Genomic DNA, 19,426 nt, shown 5'->3' on the forward strand with positions numbered 1-19,426 from the left:
AATAATTAAAGGCAAAAAACTCCAAATAATTTGCTCTAGACCTTTGAGGAAAAAGGACAGTGAAGGAATAGATGAGAGGTAGGTCTTGAGAGTCGGCCATCTTCGTTGAGAGAAAATCCTTCCAGATCACGATTGAAGGGGAGCACATCGATCTCCTTTGAATCACAAATAATTGTTAGGGAAGAAGAACCTCCATATTTTTGGAAAAGAGCGAAACAAAGTGACTTCTCTTGGCACTAGAAGATTTCTAGGGAGAAGATTGTTCACTCCTTGTGGAGGAGTCACATCAAATTAAAGGAGAAACCCTCCTTATTGAGTTTAGCAAGTTTCTTGCCCTAACTAGGACAAATGTTAATGATTGGAGGGCTGTCCTTCCTTGAAGGGCCCGACTTGAAAGGCTGGAGTAAAATATCAGGAGGCGTCTTGGTGTTGGGTGGCAGAATCTCTTCGTCCTTCCCTTTCGCTCTAGGTCCTAGTAGGAGTTGTTGAAGCCTTTAGTCGAGCTTCCCCCTCCTCTTCCTCATTAGGTCCAGGCCTTCTCTCATGCTTATCCGCATTGTGAGGGTTGCTTGAACCTTGTAATCTCCAAGTTATAGCCATTGGATTCATGAGTAAAGGCACCCGCTCCTACCCGAGTGCGGTTTGTGATGGGTTAGCCAATAGATTTCTCATTTTGAACCTCCTAGGCTTCTTCCCTCTTGGCCCAATCAATTCACCATATTGAATGACTCTTATTGCGTAGGCCCTTTTAACCCCAACCCTCTCCTCTTTTTGGGCTTCCTTTAGTTGGGGCTCACCACCTCAACCTCCTCTAAAGCCCGAAGCTTTCTTTCCCTTCTCATCTAGCATTGACCCAACCAAGGAGCTTTCTCCTCCTCTGTTTCACTTTGGTCTTCACCCCCCTCAGCCAGTAAATCCCCTATTTGTGCCTATCGCATTAATAGACAATCACCCTAGGGAGGAGGCTTGTGAGTCTGGGGCTTCGACTAATTCTTTGGCAATCATCCCAATTGAGGAAGTGATTACCTCGATTGGAAAATACCATCTCTTGCCTTCTTTGAATGATTTTGCAAAATGGATTTTCACAACCCGAGTTTCAAAATGTAGGTCTCAGATTAGGTTCTAAGCAGAATGCATTTGTTACGGCCATTTTTATCTCTTTTGAACGATTCGAAGATAGAGGTACATCTTCAAGGAAATTGAAAAGAAAAAAAAAAAAGGAAGTGAGGATGGTAAAACCAATAATAAAAAGCAAAAAGGTAGTAGTCGTAAGAAGGGCAAAAGAAGTGAGCTAAAGAGGTTGGAATTTTCTATGAAGTATGAGAAAGCATAAAGAGTTTTAGATATGGGAGTTGCTAGAAGTAGCGGGTCTGTCACTAACTTATGTTGAGGAAATTAGTCTCTTGGAAAGTCAGAGGAGTAAACGTCAATTATAAGTTTGTTTCTCAACTACTAGAGAGGGGAAATTATTTGTTTGCAGGAAATTGAAATTGAATCCCTGAACAACTGGTTGGTGATTGCGTTAAAAGCTGCTAGTTCAGCAGGAGAGTTTCTCATCATGTGGAATGACTTGGTTATGGAATTATTAGACCATTCCATCAATACTTGCTTTGTGTCCTGCCTATTCAAGAGTTTGGATGACAAATTCCCTTGGATTTTTATTAGTGTCTATGGTTTTGGTGAAGGTCCTTCAAGGCTTCTATTTTGGAATAAGCTTGTGGATATTAGATAAAAACGGGAGGCCCCCTAGGTTGTTGGGGGAGAACTCAATTTGGTTTTGTATCCTCATGAATGGAGGGGGAGATCCTCTGACTCTTCCAACATGCGGGAGTTTAGTGACCTTGTGAATGATTTTGCTCTCGTTGATCCTTCCCTCATCGGAGGCTCGTTCACGTGGTCTAACTCTAAAGAGTTCTACTCTCACTCAAGGATTGACAAATCCCTTATTCCCTTATTCCATCTGATTTGGGGGAGCTCGGCCCATTTTTGATCACTTTCCCATCTCACCTTTTTTTTTATTTAAAAAAAAAATATTATTATTTTAAGGCATCAAGGGGATGCCAACCTATGGTACAAAACATCAACCACCCTGTAGAGTGTTGCAAACATCAAGGATTACAAAAAGCCAACTGGAGATAGTTGTAATCCGTTGGGCTTTGTAGGTTTGAAGCAAAGTAGATGAATCCTCGAAGGCTCTCTTATTTATTTCTTTCCAAGCCCACCAAAAAATGGCAAAAGGGATGAGGTTCAAAGCGTTTTACTTCTCCTTTGTAGCTTTGATGCCTTTTCAAGCCCAAATCCCCTCTCCAACTGAATTTGCTATAACCCATTGCTGCCAATCAAGGAAAGAGCTAAGTTTCATATGTTTCTTGTCCAGGGGCGATGGAGAAGTATGTGGTTAACTGAATTCTGCATTAGCCATATAGAGAAAACTCCGATTTTTGATTGTAAGTCCTATTTTCTGCTGATTTTGGAGGGTTAAAATATTTCCATGTACGGATTCCCAAGCAAAAAAGGCAACCTTTAAATGGGTTGCTGCCCTCCAAATGTGAATCCAAGGGAAGTTATTTCAATTTGTTTCCAACGGTGAGAGCTACTAATAGAAAGATTTAACGGAGAAAACACCATTTTTGTCCAAAGCCCATTTTGTCTCATTGAGGATGTTTTGGTTACATAAGTTGTATAGAAATTTGTAGAATTTAGAGGGTGTGAAGTTCCCAATCTGCCACAGTCCTTGTAAAAGGAATGTCCCAAAAAAATTCCTTGATTAGTGATTTGGAGATGATGACTAATAAGGGCATTTTTCTCACAAGCTTTAAGATTACGGTTCTTGTGCCACAAATCATGCCAAGAGTAAACATTGGCCCTATTCCCCACTTGAAATGTCACAAATTGAAAAAAATCATCCCATCATCTCCTGATGAATTTCCAAACACCCACTCCATAGTTACCTCTTCCATTGTGTGTTGTCCAATCATTGTGCTCTAGCTCATATTTAGAAACAATAGGGGCAGAAGACACTTACCTCCCTTGAGATTTGCCAAAAAGACAAGGATCTCCCCTGAGGTTTGAAAAATGCCATTGACCTCTCCTCACATTTGGATCCTTGGACACTCACACCCCCTTCCAATAACAAATGCTTAACATCGTTAAAAAAAAAATTAATAGGGCAAATTTGCCCATTAATGCTCCATTCCAGGTTCCTTCTCCATTACCCAAATGGCCACCTGGTACCATCACCACCACCATGCACCATGCAATCACATTCTCTCTCTCTCTCTCTTTCTCTCTCTCTATGAATCTTTCTAATTTTAAAATTTTTTCTAAACTGAAGTGATTAAGTTCTTTCTGATTTGAGTTATAGGGGTAGGTTTTCCAAATGGAACCATTGATTTGGGAGGAGGGCTGCAAGTGCGTAAAATTTCATCTTTCAGTAAAGTTTGGGCTACTCTCGAAGGTGGTCCCGACGATCTTGGTGCTACATTCTTCAACCCATTGCCGGCCTTGGCTGCCAACAGATTCTTCATGCTCTGCTTCAACGCCCAACCCAACAAAAACTCTCTTTGCGAGTGGGGTTCTCATTGCCAAGGATGTTGCTCCCGGCGGTGGAGCTCTGAAGCTGCCACCGGCGGTGGAGCTTTGAAGTTGCCACTTGACTACATTCTTGTTTGGAACAACAGCTCTTTGGGAATCAAGACAGATGGTGGGGTTAGCTATCTCTAGTCGCCGACGCTGTTTACCAACTAACTCAACCATCAATATTGTTGTCACTGCCTCACCGCATAAGCCTCCTATTGATAATCCCCTCGAATCTAGCCTCTACCAACCACCATCATCATCAGAACCTTCAAGGACTTCGAGTCCAAAGTCCTGCATGCCCTTGTTTCCAAGTTCCCCCACATCTACACCATCGGACCCCTCAACCTCATCGCCTAGAACTGCGCGAAACCAACTAGTCCTCTTTCACGAGCTCTGCGGCCAGATGTGGTGATAAGCGAGATGGTGATATTGCCCGAGAACTTCGCAGAGGAGGTGAAGGAGAAGGGGATGATAGCGAAGTGGTGTCTACAAGAGAAAGTGCATTTGCACTCGGCGGTGGGGGCGTTCTTGACACATACGGGGTGGAACTTGGTGTTGGAGAGCTTCGAGGCAGGGGTGCTACTGCTATTGTGGTTGATGCATGACGAATAGTAGATGAACAACATGTATGTGTGTGAATGAGTAGCCCTGATTTTTGAAAGGCAAATTTGTCTTATTAATTTTTTTTTAATAGTGTTAAGCATCCATTATTGAAAGGGGGTGTGTGAGTGTCCTAGGATCCAAATGTGAGGGGAGGATTGTGGCATTTTTCAAACCTTAGGGGAGGTCTTTGTCTTTTGGGCAAAGTGGCAAACCTCAAGGGAGGTGAGTGGCTTTTGCCCAAATAATAATATTCCACCAAAAGTGGTCTTTCACCTTCATGAACCTCCGTAACCACTTCTCAAGGAGGGCTTTATTGAAAGTGAGAAGGGATTTCAACCTCAAACCTCTTGAAACGGGTTTTTTGACCACTCCCCATCTAACAAGGTGGTATTTACACTCCCCCCCACTAAGCTTACCCAAAGAAATCTTCTTTGAATTCCCTCCAATTTCCTAGTGATTGAGATTGGTAAGGGAAGCAAAGATATGAAGTAAATTGGAATACTTGTCAAAATGCTTTTGATAAGAGTGAGTTTGCCTCCTTTTGATGAGAAATTTCTTTTCCATCCCGCCAATCTCTTTTTAAACTTTTCAATAATAGGGTCTCGGACTCCTTTATCTTTGAATTTGGCTCTGAGTGGGAGATCGAGATATTTAATGTTATAGGTTCCCATCTTGCAACCCAAGAGGCTAGCAAGGAAAGTCTCCCTTGGTGTTCTCCCTAATTGTAATAAGCTCATTTTTGCCAAGGTTCACTTTTAGGTTTTATATGGACTCAAACCCTAACAAAATGCATTGGAGGTTGAGGATGTGAAGGGGATCATCTTCACAAAAAATTATAGCATCATCTGCAAAAAGAAGATAAGAAACATCTGTAATCCTTCCATTTCTGCCCACCTTGAGATCTCTAAATATCCCTCTTTTTGTAGCTTTCATCAGCATGAGGCTAAGCACCTCCATAAACAAAATAAAAAAAGGGGATAAGGGATCTCCTTGTCTCAAGCCTTTGGAGTAGTGAAAGAAATAACAAGGGAAACTATTAATCATTAATGAGAAACTTGGGGTTTTGACACATGGAGCAATCCAACAACACCAAAGCTCACCAAAGCCCATTTTCTGAAGGAGATAAAGAAGGAAATTCTAGTTGACATGGTCGATTACTTTCTCTATATCTAGTTTACACACTATTCCCCCTTTCTCCTCCTTTAGATAGGCATCCACCTCTTCATTAGCAATAAGGGCAACATCCATAATCTGTCATCCAGACAAAAAATCATGTTGATACTAATCTATGACTTCCGGTATTACTTTTTGAACCTTTTAGCAAGTACTTTGGCAATGATTTTATAAATGCTTCCCACCAAGCTAATGGGGCGGAAATCTTTGATGCTAGTAGCCCCAACTTTCTTTGGAACCAGAGTTACAGAGGTGTTATTTATGAACTTGACAAATTTTCCTAAACATGGAATTCCTTGAACATGTTCAACAAATCACGTTTGAGGAGGCTCTAGTTAGCCTAAAAGAAAGCCAAGGAGAAACCATTTGGCCCAGGCGCTTTATCCTTATTGCAATTTTTAATAGCTTGGAGTAGTTCTGTGTCTTCAAAAGATCTTTCAAGCCACTCTGTAGTGGAAGAACTGAGGGGTCTGAAATTGATGCCACCCACTGTAGGTCTCCAAGACTATTTGGTGTAGAGGTCTTTATAAAACTCAAAAATATTTTTTCTGAAGTCATCTTCCCTGGTGAAGGTGACTCCCCAATTTCAATGCTTGAAAGGGTGTTATTTCTACGGTGAGCATTTGTTGTCCGATGAAAGAATTTTGTATTACGGCCCCCCTCTTTGAGCCTAGGGGCAGCAAAACGGGTCGAAACCCGACCGGCAACCCGTGACTCGCCCATTTAAATCGGGTTTGGTTTTAATACAAGTTGACCTGTTTATAAACGGATCAACTTAGACCTGATTCGTTTATTAAATAGGTTAGAAGGGTTCGGGTTGTGTGCCCGTCGGGTGACCTGTTTAACTTATTATATATATACATTATAAATGAAACCCTACCCTGGTCCCTGGCTACCCATCTCCGGATCCGAGATCATCCTCACTCTCAGCATGAGCCCTCAGGACCTCACAGAGACACCCAAATGGGAGATGGCCAGTTCTCATTCTCAGTGCCTGTCGCCCGTTGGCCCGTTGCAGGCTCTTAGCGGCTATACTTGTCAACGGAACAGCAAACATAAAAAGATTTCTTTCCTTATTTCAGCCCACAATTATTTCCTTATTTCTCCATTAATTATTCTGTACAATTAACATATATTTTTGATAAATTATAGTTTACGTGTATTGGGCTTGACAGATTATAGTTTACATGTATAAGGCTAGAATCATGTTGGAACTTATTTACTTTCCATGTATAGCATTCTTGTAAAGTCTATATAATACAGAATTCAAGGCCAAACTATTCGGCCATTCACACAATACTTTGACATGTTATTAGAGCAAGCCGACTACTAATTTTTTTTTCTCCTCGAATTTTTTTGTCTTCTTGGTTTCGGAGGTGTCTCTTGTTTCTGTGGCTGTCGTGGGTCTATTCTCTTATGGAATTTTTGGTCCTATGTTTTTTGGTATTTTTGTGATCGAGTAGCTGTCGGAACAGCTTCTTGTTGCTGTTCGGGTGCTTCTCCTTGTGATTCTCGGCACAGTAGGTTTCTTGGTTTGCAATTTATTTTTAGTACAAGCATGTTGAGCGGAACAACTTTCTGTTGTTGTTTCTAGTGCTTTTCTATCCTTGGGATTCTCGGCACAGTAGGTTTTTTGTTGCTGTTTTTGTTGCTTTTCTGTCCTTGTGATTTTTGGCACAGCAGGTTTCTTGGTTCAGGATTTATTTTTTAGTGCGGGCAAGTTGATCTTGGTTTTCTTTGTGCCTGCGTTGATTAATTTTTGGGCTTCTCGATTTTCTGGTAGTATTTTTTACTTTCAGCATAGTTTTTTTTTTGGGCTTCTCGATTTTCTCCTTTATTTAGCATGGACTCTGCACCTGTGTGTGCCAAGTTTACGGGCAACAATTTTTCCACGTGGGCTTATCAATTTGAACTTTTCCTTAAGGGAAGAGATCTTTGGGGTCATATTGATGGCACGGATTGTGCACCAAATCCTGATAAATTCAAGGATTCAGCGGCTTGTCCTTCATGGGCTGTGCTTGATGCCAAGGATTCAACGACTTGTCCTTCATGGGCTGTGCTTGATGCTCGGATTATGTCTTGGCTTCTTGGTTCGATTGAGCCACATATTATTCCCAACTTGCAGCCTTATCGCACCGCTCAATCCGTGAGGACTTATCTAAAAACAGTACATCATCAAGATAACTCCGCCCGTCGTTTTCAGTTTGAGCATGCGATTGCCATGTTTCACCTTGACAATCGCTCTCTCCAAGACTATTATTCAGAGTTTCTAACTCTTTGGAACGAATGTTCTGATCTGGTTACTGCGGATGTTCCTGTTGCCTCTCTTCCCATTAATTAACGTCTTCATGAGACTAGTCGTTGTGATCAATTTCTTATGAAACTCTGCCTTGAGTATGAATTTGTTCGCTCTTCTTTGTTGAATCGCTCTCTTGTTCCTTCTCTTGATGTTTGTTTTGGTGAGTTACTTCGTGAAGAACAACGACTTAGTATTTAAGTTACTCTAGCACAATCTCATGGTAGTTCAGGGTCCGTCCCTGTAGCTTATGTTGCTCAACGACGAGGACTGCCTACGCATTCTAGCACCTTGCAGTGTTTTTGGTGCAAAGAATTTGGGCATATTGCTGCTAATTGTTCCAAGAAATACTGCTCTTATTGCAAGAAGGGCCACATTATCAAAGACTGTCGTATCCGCCCGCAGAATCGTCAGGCCTAGGCATTTTAGAATTTTGTTATTGTGCCCCCCACAGTGACTTTTGTGGCCCTTGGATCTTCTTCAGGTGACTCCTTTGTTCCTGCACCTACTACAGTGAATTATTGCACACTTGAAATGGTGCAACAGATGCTAATTTCAGCATTATCAACAATGGGGCTCCAAGGTAACAATTCTACTAAACTCTGGTTTGTGGACTCGGGTGCCTCTAATCACATGACAAATAATCCCTCTACTTTGTGTCATGTTCGGCCCTACGTCGGTCTATCTGCCATTCAGACTACCAATGGTAGTTCTTTGCCAATAGTTGTTGTCAGAGATGCCTTTTCTAAGTTCACTGATGTGTTTCTTGCTCCTCAGCTTTCCATGAATCTTATTTCTGTTGGTCAATTAGTTGATAACAATTGTGCTGTTAATTTTTCTGGTGATGGTTGTGTTGTGCAGGACCAGGTAACTTGGGAGCTGATCGCGAAGGGACCTAAAGTGGGGTGCTTGTTTCCACTACTTTTGCATGTTTTAGCACTTTCTCCAATTTCTTTTATTAAGTCTTTTGCTTGTAATAATGTTTCAAATCTTAGTATGGTGTGGCATCGTCGTTTAGGCCATCCCAATACTTAGATCTTATCTCATATATTGAACTCTAGTTTACTTTGTAATAAAGATCGTTCTTCTTTATCTCTTGAGTGTGCTTCTTGCAAACTTGGTAAAAGCAAAACTCTTCCTTTCCCTTTGCATGTTAGTAGAGCTTCTCAATGCTTTGATCTTATCCATAGTGATGTTTGGGGACCTTCCCCGCTTAATTCACATGAAAAATTTAAATTTAATGTGACTTTCATTGAAGATCATGGTAGATTTACTTGGGTCTACTTTCTTCGCTCTAAATCTGAAGTTTTTCGTATTTTCACTGAGTTTTTAGCGTATGTTGACAATCAATTTTCTGCTTCTATTAAGACATTATGCACAGATTCTAGTGGTAAATATTTGTCTACTAAATTTTAGGAATTTTTGGCTTCTAAAGGTATTATTCATCAACGTTCATGTCCTGCAACTCCCTAACTTAATGGAGTAGCCGAACACAAAAAGCGTCATCTCCTAGATGTGGTACGTACTCTCTTGCTGGAATCCTCTGTTCCATCCATGTTTTGGGTCGAGGCTCTGAAAATTGCTACTTACTTGATTAATCGTTTACCTTCTTAAGTCCTACTCATGGAGTCTCCCTATTTCCGCTTATTTGCTAAGTAACCTAGTTATGATAACCTCTGTACCTTTGGTTGTGTATGTTTTGTTTATTTACCTCCTGATGAGCGACATAAATTATCTGCTCAATCTGTTCGATGTGCATTCTTGGGATATAATGTGTGTCAAAAAGGGATTTGTTTGCTATGATCTTACATTACATCGTACACGCATTTCTAGGACTGTTGTTTTCTTTGAAAATCAACATTTCTTTCCTGTGTCTTCTATACCTTCCTATTCTACTGTGATTCTTCCATCCTTTGAGGAGCAGTTATCGGCTCCTCATCAAGTTATTTCTTGTTTTAAACCAGGTAGTGTGTATATGCGATGCTCCCACCCATAGTCTCTTCCGGTGGCTCATCTGATATCTGATCCTACCATGCTCCAGATTTAGTCAGTTGCAACACTTCCAAAACCTTTGGTACGTCGCTCTTCTCGAGTGATTATACCCCCAGATAGGTATGGGTTTCCCTCTTCCAGTTTTGGCAATTCTGTTTCAGCTCTTATTGCTGCTTTGCCCAATTTAGATTTTCCCACATCCTACTCACACGCTGCCAAACATGATTGTTGGCGACAAGCTATGCAGGAAGAAATTGCCGCTCTAGAGGCCAATCATACCTGGGACATTGAGCCTTGTCCTCGCACCATTGTTCCTCTGGGTTGCAAATGAGTTTACTCAGTCAAGGTCTGATCTGATGGAAGTCTGGATCGTTACAAAGTTCGCCTTGTTGCACTTGGAAATAATCAAGAATATGGTGTCAATTATGTAGAGACCTTCTTTGCTCCTGTGGCTAAGATGACTACTGTTCGTACGATTCTGGCTATTGTTGCTTCCAGTGATTGGCCACTACATCAAATGGATGTCAAGAATGCTTTTCTTCATAGGGATCTTAAAGAGTGTATTTATATGAAGCCACCCTAGGGCTTGCTTCCCTTTCCGACTTCACATGTGTGTAAGCTTTGTCACTCTTTTTATGGTCTCAAACAAGCTTTGAGGGTCCGTTTTGATAAATTCTGCACCACTTTATTACAATTTTCATGCAAGCAGAGCAAGTATGACACTTCATTGTTTCTTCGGAAATCAGACATGGGTATTGTTGTTCTTTTGGTTTATGTTGATAATATTGTGATTACTGGTTCTGATTCTGCTTTACTTGCTCAGCTCAATACTCATCTCTCAGAGTCCTTTCATATGAAAGATCTTGGATCTCTCACATATTTTCTTGGTCTTGAGGTGCATCGTAATCCCTCTGGTGTTTCACTCAATCAACATAAGTATGTTAGTGACTTGGTGGCTACAGTTGGCCTTCAGGAGGGTACTTCTGTTGATACTCCCATGGAATTAAATGTCAAGCTTCGCAAAGAGGGTGACTTACTTTCTGATCCCAGTTTATACCGGAAGTTGGTGGGGTAGTATTCAAGGTCTTAAATTTCGATTTCGACTCAAATTTCGAAGCTCCAAAAGTATTGAAAAAATAACAGAAATTAGTAGTAAAATATGAAATTCTTTGTGAAACTTTAGAAATGATTAACAAACATAATAATAAAAGTTTTAGGACTAATATATTACAAATTAATACATCTATGTTTTGTATGAGATGGAAAGTTGTAAAATAGTATGTGTATCCAACATATTTGTAAGATAATATACATTGAACATATTTAGTTAATACAAATAAAATTCATAAATCATTTAAATGTTATTTATTATACAAATAATGATAATTTAGACATGAATGGTTAAATAAAATGTTACTATAAGTTTATTTTTTCATATAATTTCAAAAGCACTTGTAATAATCTTTTGTTTTGATAAAATAAATCAAGATAGAAATTTCATTTCACTCCTAAATTTTTCATTTGAATTCTGACGAAATTTCATCGTATAGTTAAAATTTCGACAAGTTTTGCTAAAATTTCGAGATTTCGATAAATTTCGGATGAGTCATGAGATTTCGATGAAAATTATGCAAGACGGAAATTGACTGCCATTTTGATTTTGAGGGTGACGGAAATCGGAAATTTCGGTGGAAATTTCGACAATTTCATGGAAATTTAAGACCATCGTAGTATTGTCTATCTCACCATTACTAGACTTGACATTTCTTTTGTTGTACAGCAAGTCAGCCAGTTTCTTCAGACTCCTCGTCATCTTCATTTTGCTGCTGTCCGTAGGATCATATGCTTTGTTCAAGCACTTCTGCCTGTGGTTTATTCATCCCTGTAGACAATTCTACTCACCTTGCTGCTTATAGCGATGCTGATTGGGTTGGTTGTGCGGATACACGTCGCTCCATTGCTAGTTGGTATGTGTTCCTAGGCGATGCATTGATCTCTTGGAAGAGTAAGAAGCAAGACAGAGTTTCTAAGTCATTGATGGAATCTGAATGCTGCGAGATGTCTCTTGCTTGTTCTGAAATTTTTTGGCTTCGAGATTTGCTTGCTAAGTTAGATTTTTCAATGACTGATCCTACATCTCTACATGCTGATAATATGAGTGCTATCCAGATCACGACCAATCTTTTCTATCATGAGCGAATGAAGCATATTGAAGTCAATTGTCACTCTATCTGTAAAGCATTTGAAGCTCATGTTATCACTCTTCCACATATTTCTACTGAATTACAAATTGCTGATATCTTCACCAAGGCTCTCACTCGTCATCGACATTGCTTCCTATGTAGAAAATTGATGCTTGTTGATCAACCTGCATCAATTTGAAGGGGGCTGTCAACGGAACAGCAATCAACAAAAGATTTCTTTCCTCATTTCAGCCCACAATTATTTCCTTATTTTTCCATTAATTATTCTATACAGTTAGCATATATTTTTGACAGATTATAGTTTACATATATAGGGCTTGACAGATTATAGTTTACATGTATAGGGCTAGAATCATGCTGGAACTTATTTACTTTCCATGTATAGCATTCTTGTAAAGTCTATATAATATACAGAACTCAAGGCCAAACTATTCGGCCATTCACACAATACTTTGATAGTACCCCCAATCTTCTGAGCTTCCTTCCTCAGCTCTTCTCACTCGGACTCCTGCAACTCCATACTAGGAGTCCCCACTTCTAGATCTGCGATCCGATCCAGATTCCTTCCTTTTCACTTCCCTCCTCCTTCCTTTTCCCACTCTTTTTTCTTCTTCCTCTTCTTCTTCTACAACGGTAGTGGCACAAACACATTTACTTGTACTGTTGTACAACCATTATAGTTGAAATTTTGATATGACGCTGCATTTATTGTCTCTGATTCTTCATAGAGAGAGAGAGAGAGAGAGAGAGAGAGAGAGAGAGAGAGAGGAGAGACTCAACCGCGAGAGAGGAGAGACTCAATCTATTGCTCTAGGGTTTTGTTGCAGAGTGGGTCAAGTGGAATTAAAGCTCGTCTTTAAGGAATTCTCCATGGCTGGCGGCTGCGTTGGCAACAATGCAAGGGTTCCTTTTGTCTTCGTTGATTTCTTTGGCTCTTGGGGGATTCAGAGAATATGGAATTTGTAAAAATGCACCCCTCTCTTTCTCTCTCCTCTCTATTTCTAGTCTGGGAGCAGTAGTAGAGTGGTATTCCTTGCTTTCCAATGTCTTCTTTTTGTTGTTGCATACCTTTCTTCCTTTAATATAATTTATTGTTTATATAGGTGTTTTTTTTTTTTTTTAATTATACATTTTTTTTAAATTATTAATTAAAGAGATGTATTATTTTTTACATTTTATGTTCTTTTTATTTTGATATTAATAAATAAAAAGGAGTATTTTTTTTAAAAAAATGTCATTTTATATAAAATGTTTAAATTTTTTAAAAATAATTAATTATATTTTTTAAACGGGTGACCCTTTTATTAAATAGGCAGGTTCGGGTTTACATAGTAGTCATCCATTAATAAACGAGTCAACTTGAACCCGAATCTGAACCCGTTTATGACCCGCCCAAACCCGACCTGTTAACCCGTTTGTCACCTCTATTTGAGCCATAGAGCTCTGGTTTTTTGCCTTCAAGATATCTTTCCAAGATTAATAACCTCTTACAATTCATTCTTAAGCATAACTCGTTTAGCTCTTTGATCATCATTAAAATCCTAGATTAATTCTTGCCCGTGGAACTCTTTGATGCCATTAAGGATAATAATCTTCTTCACTTGGACATTCCCAAAGGTGTTTCTGTTCCAAATCTTAAGCTTTTCTTTTATTCCTTTCAACTTTGAGACAAGCACAAAACTAGCCTTCCTTGTGACTATAATAGAAGACCACCAAATTTTCACTAACTCTTCGAAACCATCATGCTTTAACCACATATTCTCAAATCGAAAGTGGGTTAGCTGCCATTTAACTCTCCTTATGTCAAGGGATATGAGGAAATGTTTTGAGATGGTCCTAGGAAGTATACTCTGAATCATGTGAAGAAAATGAAGTTCCAATTCAACTAAAAGTAGGAATTTATCGATTTTTGAAAAGGAAGGAGACTCCCTAGAGTTGGACCAAGTGAAGTTGCTAACAATGACACGTAGATCAATAAGGGTATTCACATTGATAAAGTCAAGGAATTCTCTCATGCTATTGGCTTCAAGGTTCTCCCCACTTCTTTCATGCGGATACGCAATCATATTGAAATCACCTCCAATAATCCAAGGAGCATCTCATCTACTTCTTATCCTTAAGAGGTCATTCCATAAAAAAAGACCTGGGGGGTCATTCACCTGGGCCATACACCTTTGTGAAAATCCATTGAAATTTATTGTTCATGTTTTTGAACAAACAAGAGATTGAGAAGGAGTTTATGGAGTGGTCCAACAATTCCACAACACTAGGCTTCCACAAGACTAGAATACCCCCTAAGCTACTTACTGCTCCAAGGGATATCCAATCATAGGTTTCTCGGCCCTAGAGTTTATTGATAGAGAGATGCTTCATCGTCTCCACCTCAGTTTCTCGCAAGCACACCACGTCACGCCTCCAACCTTTAAGAAAGGACTTGATTACGCTCCTTTTAGCTTTATCATTGAGACCCCTCACATTCTAGGAAATGATTTTTCTTAACATGATTTAACACAAAGGCTTCTGCTGCTGCATGCCTTTCCCATTTTTAAGCATCCTCCTATTTTTCCACAATTCACTGTGCAGTCCAACAGCTTTAATTCCCTTTTGGTATCCAACTTTTTTGATACTTCCCTCAGGTTTTTGTGATTGCTTCCCATTCCCTCTTTTCTCTTTCTTTCAATATCCTCAAACAACAATAAGGCTCTATCCTCAAACCCTTCAAAGGACACGCCTATGGTTTTGTTTACCAATTTCAACTTCTGAAGGACCCAAACAGATACTTGTTTTTGAGTGCCATCTGAGTCCAAGTCATTCAAAGTTTCAAAATTAGGCCTATCAACCAAATCCTTAAAATTAGGGGCTTGGACAAGGGCTAGTTTTCTAGCATCATTTGGAGAATTAGGAGGTTCCCTTTCCAAAACCATCTTCTCCTGAGTTGCAGTTCCTTGCAAGGGGAAGTCTTGTAGGGTGGACAACCTTCCTAAAGTGGACTAGCTTTTTTAAGCTTCCAAAGGACCATCATGTAGCTTAAAGGGAGAAAAAGAGTTGGGATGGGACTTTGAGCAGTCAAGTAGGCTTGCAAGGTCGAAAAAGGTCCCCTTATCTATAGCTCCAAGGCCCAAGTTAAGGCCCACATCAACATCCTTAAACAAGACAAAGGTTTTAGGATTGCCTTTATCAAGCTTAAGGAAATCCAGAGAGTCACCTGCAACACTGCTCTTCTCCACCACCACACTCGCAAAGGATCATAAGCGCTTTCTTCTCTTCCCCACTACCTATGGGTTAGGTGTCAAGCCACCACTTTGTAAAAGATACAAAGGCTTGGCACAACAAGGGAAAGGGCACACAAGAGCTATACTATTGAGAATTGTGTTCAAATCCATAGAGGAGGCAGTTAGCTTCTTCTCCTCCTTCTGAAAGACTTGAGATGTTGGGCCTTTCCTTGTGGGAGAGAAAGCACGGTGTCACAACTCAGCTGCGGAGGAGGAGATCTTCATCCATCCCGTGGATTCAAACCCCTTTGAAAAAGGCAAGGGTGTTCTCCAACCACCTGTATTGGTCTTCGTGAGGGCAGGGTGTTCCCATACTTGTTTGAGTTCAACTTCAAAGTGAGGGTTCTATCCTTGCTCCCTGTTCAACGAAACCAATAATTAGCTTGGGGCACGGATTATTTTAGAGCCCATAATTCTTCCTAAGATTCAAGAAACCATTTGAAATTTGCCAACGGTAGGAAGATGGAGATCCTTCTTTCTTTGTGGTATTCTATGATTCTAAGCAAATTGGAACTTCCCCCTTCTAAGACTAGGTCGAAAGACTTCCTTTTGACCACCATAGTGCACTTCGCGTCCCTTGACATCATGACAAGATAGGTAGCAAACAGAAACCAAGCCAGGGAAGCAAGCAGATCACGGGACTAGGAAGGAGCTAGCAAGATTGGGGAGTAAGGAGAAGCACATAGTTGACCAATTAGAAGCAAGCAAGTATCAAAAAGCTGGAGAGAAAGGTTGAAGAGGAGAGCCCAAGATGAGAGGACTAGAGGATTGCTCGACTAAGGCTTGAGGGAGGGAGAAGCTTGCTTGAGTGTGAGGGGAGTCATGCCTAAATGAGTATTATGAGAGAACAAGGCTTGTGGCAAGGGGAGGCTTGTGGCAAGGGGAGAGAGAATTTGAGGTCGTGCATTCAAGAAAACGAGGTCGAAAGGGATCTCTAGTTCAAGTAGAAGCAAGGGCAGAGAACCTCCATTGTTGCGGTGAAGGAAGACGACAAAAGGAAGTAGCAAGGTTGTGGTAAGGGGGTTTGACTTTGAGCATCATCGTGACTCACAGATGTGGAGAAAGTAACACTTCAACATTGAGGAAATCTTACTTGACATGGGAGGAATCAAGTGGGGTCCAACCCCTTTTTGTTTCAAGAACATGTGGTTTAATTATGAAGGTTTTGGTGATTTGATCAAGATTTGGTGGCATTCCATGCAGATTGTAGGGAAAGGCAACTTTGTGATTGCGTCTAAATTAATATTATTGAAAGAGAAATTGAAGTGGTGGAACAAAAATGTCTTTGGTAACACTAACCTAAAGAAGAATGAGATCTTGAATGACTTAAAGGAGCTTGAATTCTAAGAATCAATCCAAAAGCATTGCCGTTATAAAACCCCTTGTCGTGGCCATCACTATGGAGGAAATATCTTGGAGGCAAAAATCTAGATTCTAAGGCCCTATGGTTGAAGGCTAAAGACAAGAACACTAATTTTTTCCACCAAGTTGCTAACGTGCGTTGAAGATACAGCTTGATGACAAAAATTGAAGAGGAAGGTAAGCTCTTAGTAGAGGAGGGGGCTACTAAAAAAGATGTTTGCAATTTTTATAGGAATTTGTGTATTAAGCTGGAACCCTAGAGGCCAACTGTAAACGCTATTTCCTTAAAGAAATGAGAGAGAGGTTGATGAGCTCATTATTCTTATTTTCTTGTTGGATTGGCAAATTCCCTCTTCTATTGAAGATGACAGAGTGTGAGACATGGTTTTAAAACTTGGACCAGACTAGCCGGTCCAATACAGTCAGATCGAAACTGGTCACTACACCGGTTTGGGTAGGCTAGAGAACCCTTTTTTTTTTTTTTCTTTTGCAAACCAGCATTAACCTGGTCTGATTCGGGTGACTCAGTTTGACTTTGGTCCTCAAGTATGTTTACTTCCAATATTTCCTCTCTTACCTTTTGAAAACCCACACTCCAAATCTTTTTCCTTGTAAACACATTCTTTGAAGGGCTAAGGTGCTCTGTGACAACCCACTCACATTGTGTAGGTATTTTCTGCTTTGGTAGTGAACCCCTCAAGATTTTTTGCTTCCATAAAAGGTGCCCAAATAGAAGAGGGGTCCCATGCCTGTACAATTCAAGGCACCTTCACCTCCTCGAGCGATGTGGGACTCCTCCCCACCCCAAGGACCTCAGTTCTGGGCTGTCACCTGCCCCCACAAGGCACATAATAGTGGTTACCACAAAGACTCAAGAAGAGCATGAGCAACAGTTATGATTGGTTTAACAAACATTACAGGAGCAATAGTTATATGCTAAATGAGAAAAAATGTTAGTTATGGACAACTGTTGTGAAAATTTTGGGTCATATCATAACCAAAGATGGATCATCTATTGATTCTTCTTAAGTTGAGGCTGCACTGAGTTGGGAAACCCCTAAAATAGGCAAAAATTCATAGTTCTATGGGTTTGGCAAATTATTATCGCAACTTTGTGCAGAATTATTCTAGAATAGCCATACCATTTACTAAGATGACATGGAAAGGGAAAAAAATTTGTGTGGGGTGAAGAATGTGAAAGAGTATTTCAAGAAGTAAACATCGATTGACAACAACTCCAACACTAACTCTTCGAAATAACGACTATAGTTATGCAGTATATATGGATGCTTCCTTGAATAGATTGGGATGTTTGTTTTGTTTCAAAAGGAAAAGGTGGTTGTGTATGAATCACAGCAATTAAAGCCTCAAAAACACAATTATCCAATCCATGACTTGGAATTAGTTGCTGTTATTTTTGCATTAAAATTGTCGGGTTCATTCTTGTTTAGAAACAAATTTGAAGTGTATTCATTTGATAACTATACCCTTTAGGCCATGGTAAATTTAAACTACTTTGATAAATTAGCATGACTTTGCTTTGTTTTGCTTTAAACAAGTTCATAGTATCCATGTTATTCATTAATTTGAGTTGTGTCAATTGATATTGGAAATTCCATTTGACTTATTAGTGGTAGGAGGGGCTTATATGAGAGACAATAAGCATGCATTTTGTTGGTGGTCATGTGTTTAGTCTAAGAAGTGTGAAAATATTGTACGTAAAGTACAACCCAATGCAAAGAGCTTGCCAATGATAGTAAACCTCTTTTGTTGCTTCGTGAAATATATGTTTGTATTTTGTGTTTTAATGAATACTCACTTCTAATTGGCTTCTTATGTGTATTCAAATGTTGCTTTTGTAACAAAAAAAATTCTTTCCTAGACCTGGTGCTTCCCTTGGATTTGGATGAAATCATGGTCGATCATGTGCCAAAAATAGGGTCGTGTCATGTTGGGGAAGATTCGAGATTTTGTTTGGATAGTATCTTGGAAAGAAATTACATGCATGATTTTCTTCAGAGGGGAAGGCCGTATAGGGCTCTTAGTCTTGAGATATTCTTTTCGTGCATTACAAGGTGGCATTGTAGTTTTTGAATGCTTTTTCTTCACTGGTGGGGAAAAGTGGGTGGCTTTGAAAAGCGAGAAATTTTTTATTGGTTAATTTCAGGGTTTTTGCAAAGAACACAAATGGCAGATCTCTTTGGTCTGCAGCTGTTTTTGTTGTCCTTTGGACCTTGTGGATAGATGGAAATGCTAGGATTTCTAAAGGTTGACCAACATACTTATGGCTTTTGTGGGATAGAGTGACTTTCGTAGCGTCCTTGTGGTGCACTCTTTGGGAATTTTTTGGGGGTCTTTTGCTGTCCGACCTCATTGGAGATTGGAGGAGGGCAGCATTGCTTATATTTTTTTTTTTGTCTTCCCTATTCTTTCTTTGTTGTATTATGGTTTTTCTACTTTCTTAGTTTGCTGGGGAGGACTCCTTGTCCTCTAGATCATGTACTTTGATTCTCAGTTTTAATAATATTGTCTTCTTTTAAATTCACTACTTATTATTAATGTTCTCTAAATTTACTTATTTTATATGTGCTCATGGTAACTTTATTTTTGTGTTTTGTTGTTGTGTGTGTGTTTTCTTAACCATTGTGAAGTAGTACATATTACTTTCACAACATATGTAGTTTACCAATTATTATTAGCATTTTCCAAATTTAGTGCCTTTTGCTGTTTGACATTTATTGATTAGTGATTTCAAATGATGTACCTCTCTGTGGGAACCCAATGCAATTGAAATGAAAGCCTCTCTCCTAAAGTACTGAACCCATCTAAAATTAACATTGGGATTGGTAAACCATTCTCAAGGTCAGGTAGATGCATCTATGAACCTTGAATCCATGAAAAAGAGCCTTTTCCATGTGTGACAAAAGCTATTGCGATCATCATGC

General features: G+C 39.7%; 1 protein-coding gene across 42 annotated transcripts in view; it reads left to right on the forward strand.

The window, feature by feature from the left end:
• Positions 1–19,426, forward strand: part of LOC131149186 (pentatricopeptide repeat-containing protein At1g03560, mitochondrial) — a 47,479-nt gene that overhangs the window by 13,330 nt on the left and 14,723 nt on the right. For 16 of the 42 annotated variants that reach the window (XM_058099410.1, XM_058099378.1, XM_058099376.1 and 13 more), the window contains one exon: positions 8,513–8,743. The exons of 21 other annotated variants lie outside the window; for them this stretch is intronic. The gene's annotated coding sequence lies outside the window, so the exon portion shown is untranslated. Of the gene's footprint in view, positions 1–8,512; positions 8,744–19,426 lie in introns of those variants that run through there. 5 more of the 42 variants (XM_058099383.1, XM_058099391.1, XM_058099387.1 and 2 more) reach the window with 2 other exon arrangements.

The sequence above is a fragment of the Malania oleifera genome, chromosome 2, assembly GCF_029873635.1.
Source record: "Malania oleifera isolate guangnan ecotype guangnan chromosome 2, ASM2987363v1, whole genome shotgun sequence".
Taxonomy (NCBI): domain Eukaryota; kingdom Viridiplantae; phylum Streptophyta; class Magnoliopsida; order Santalales; family Ximeniaceae; genus Malania; species Malania oleifera.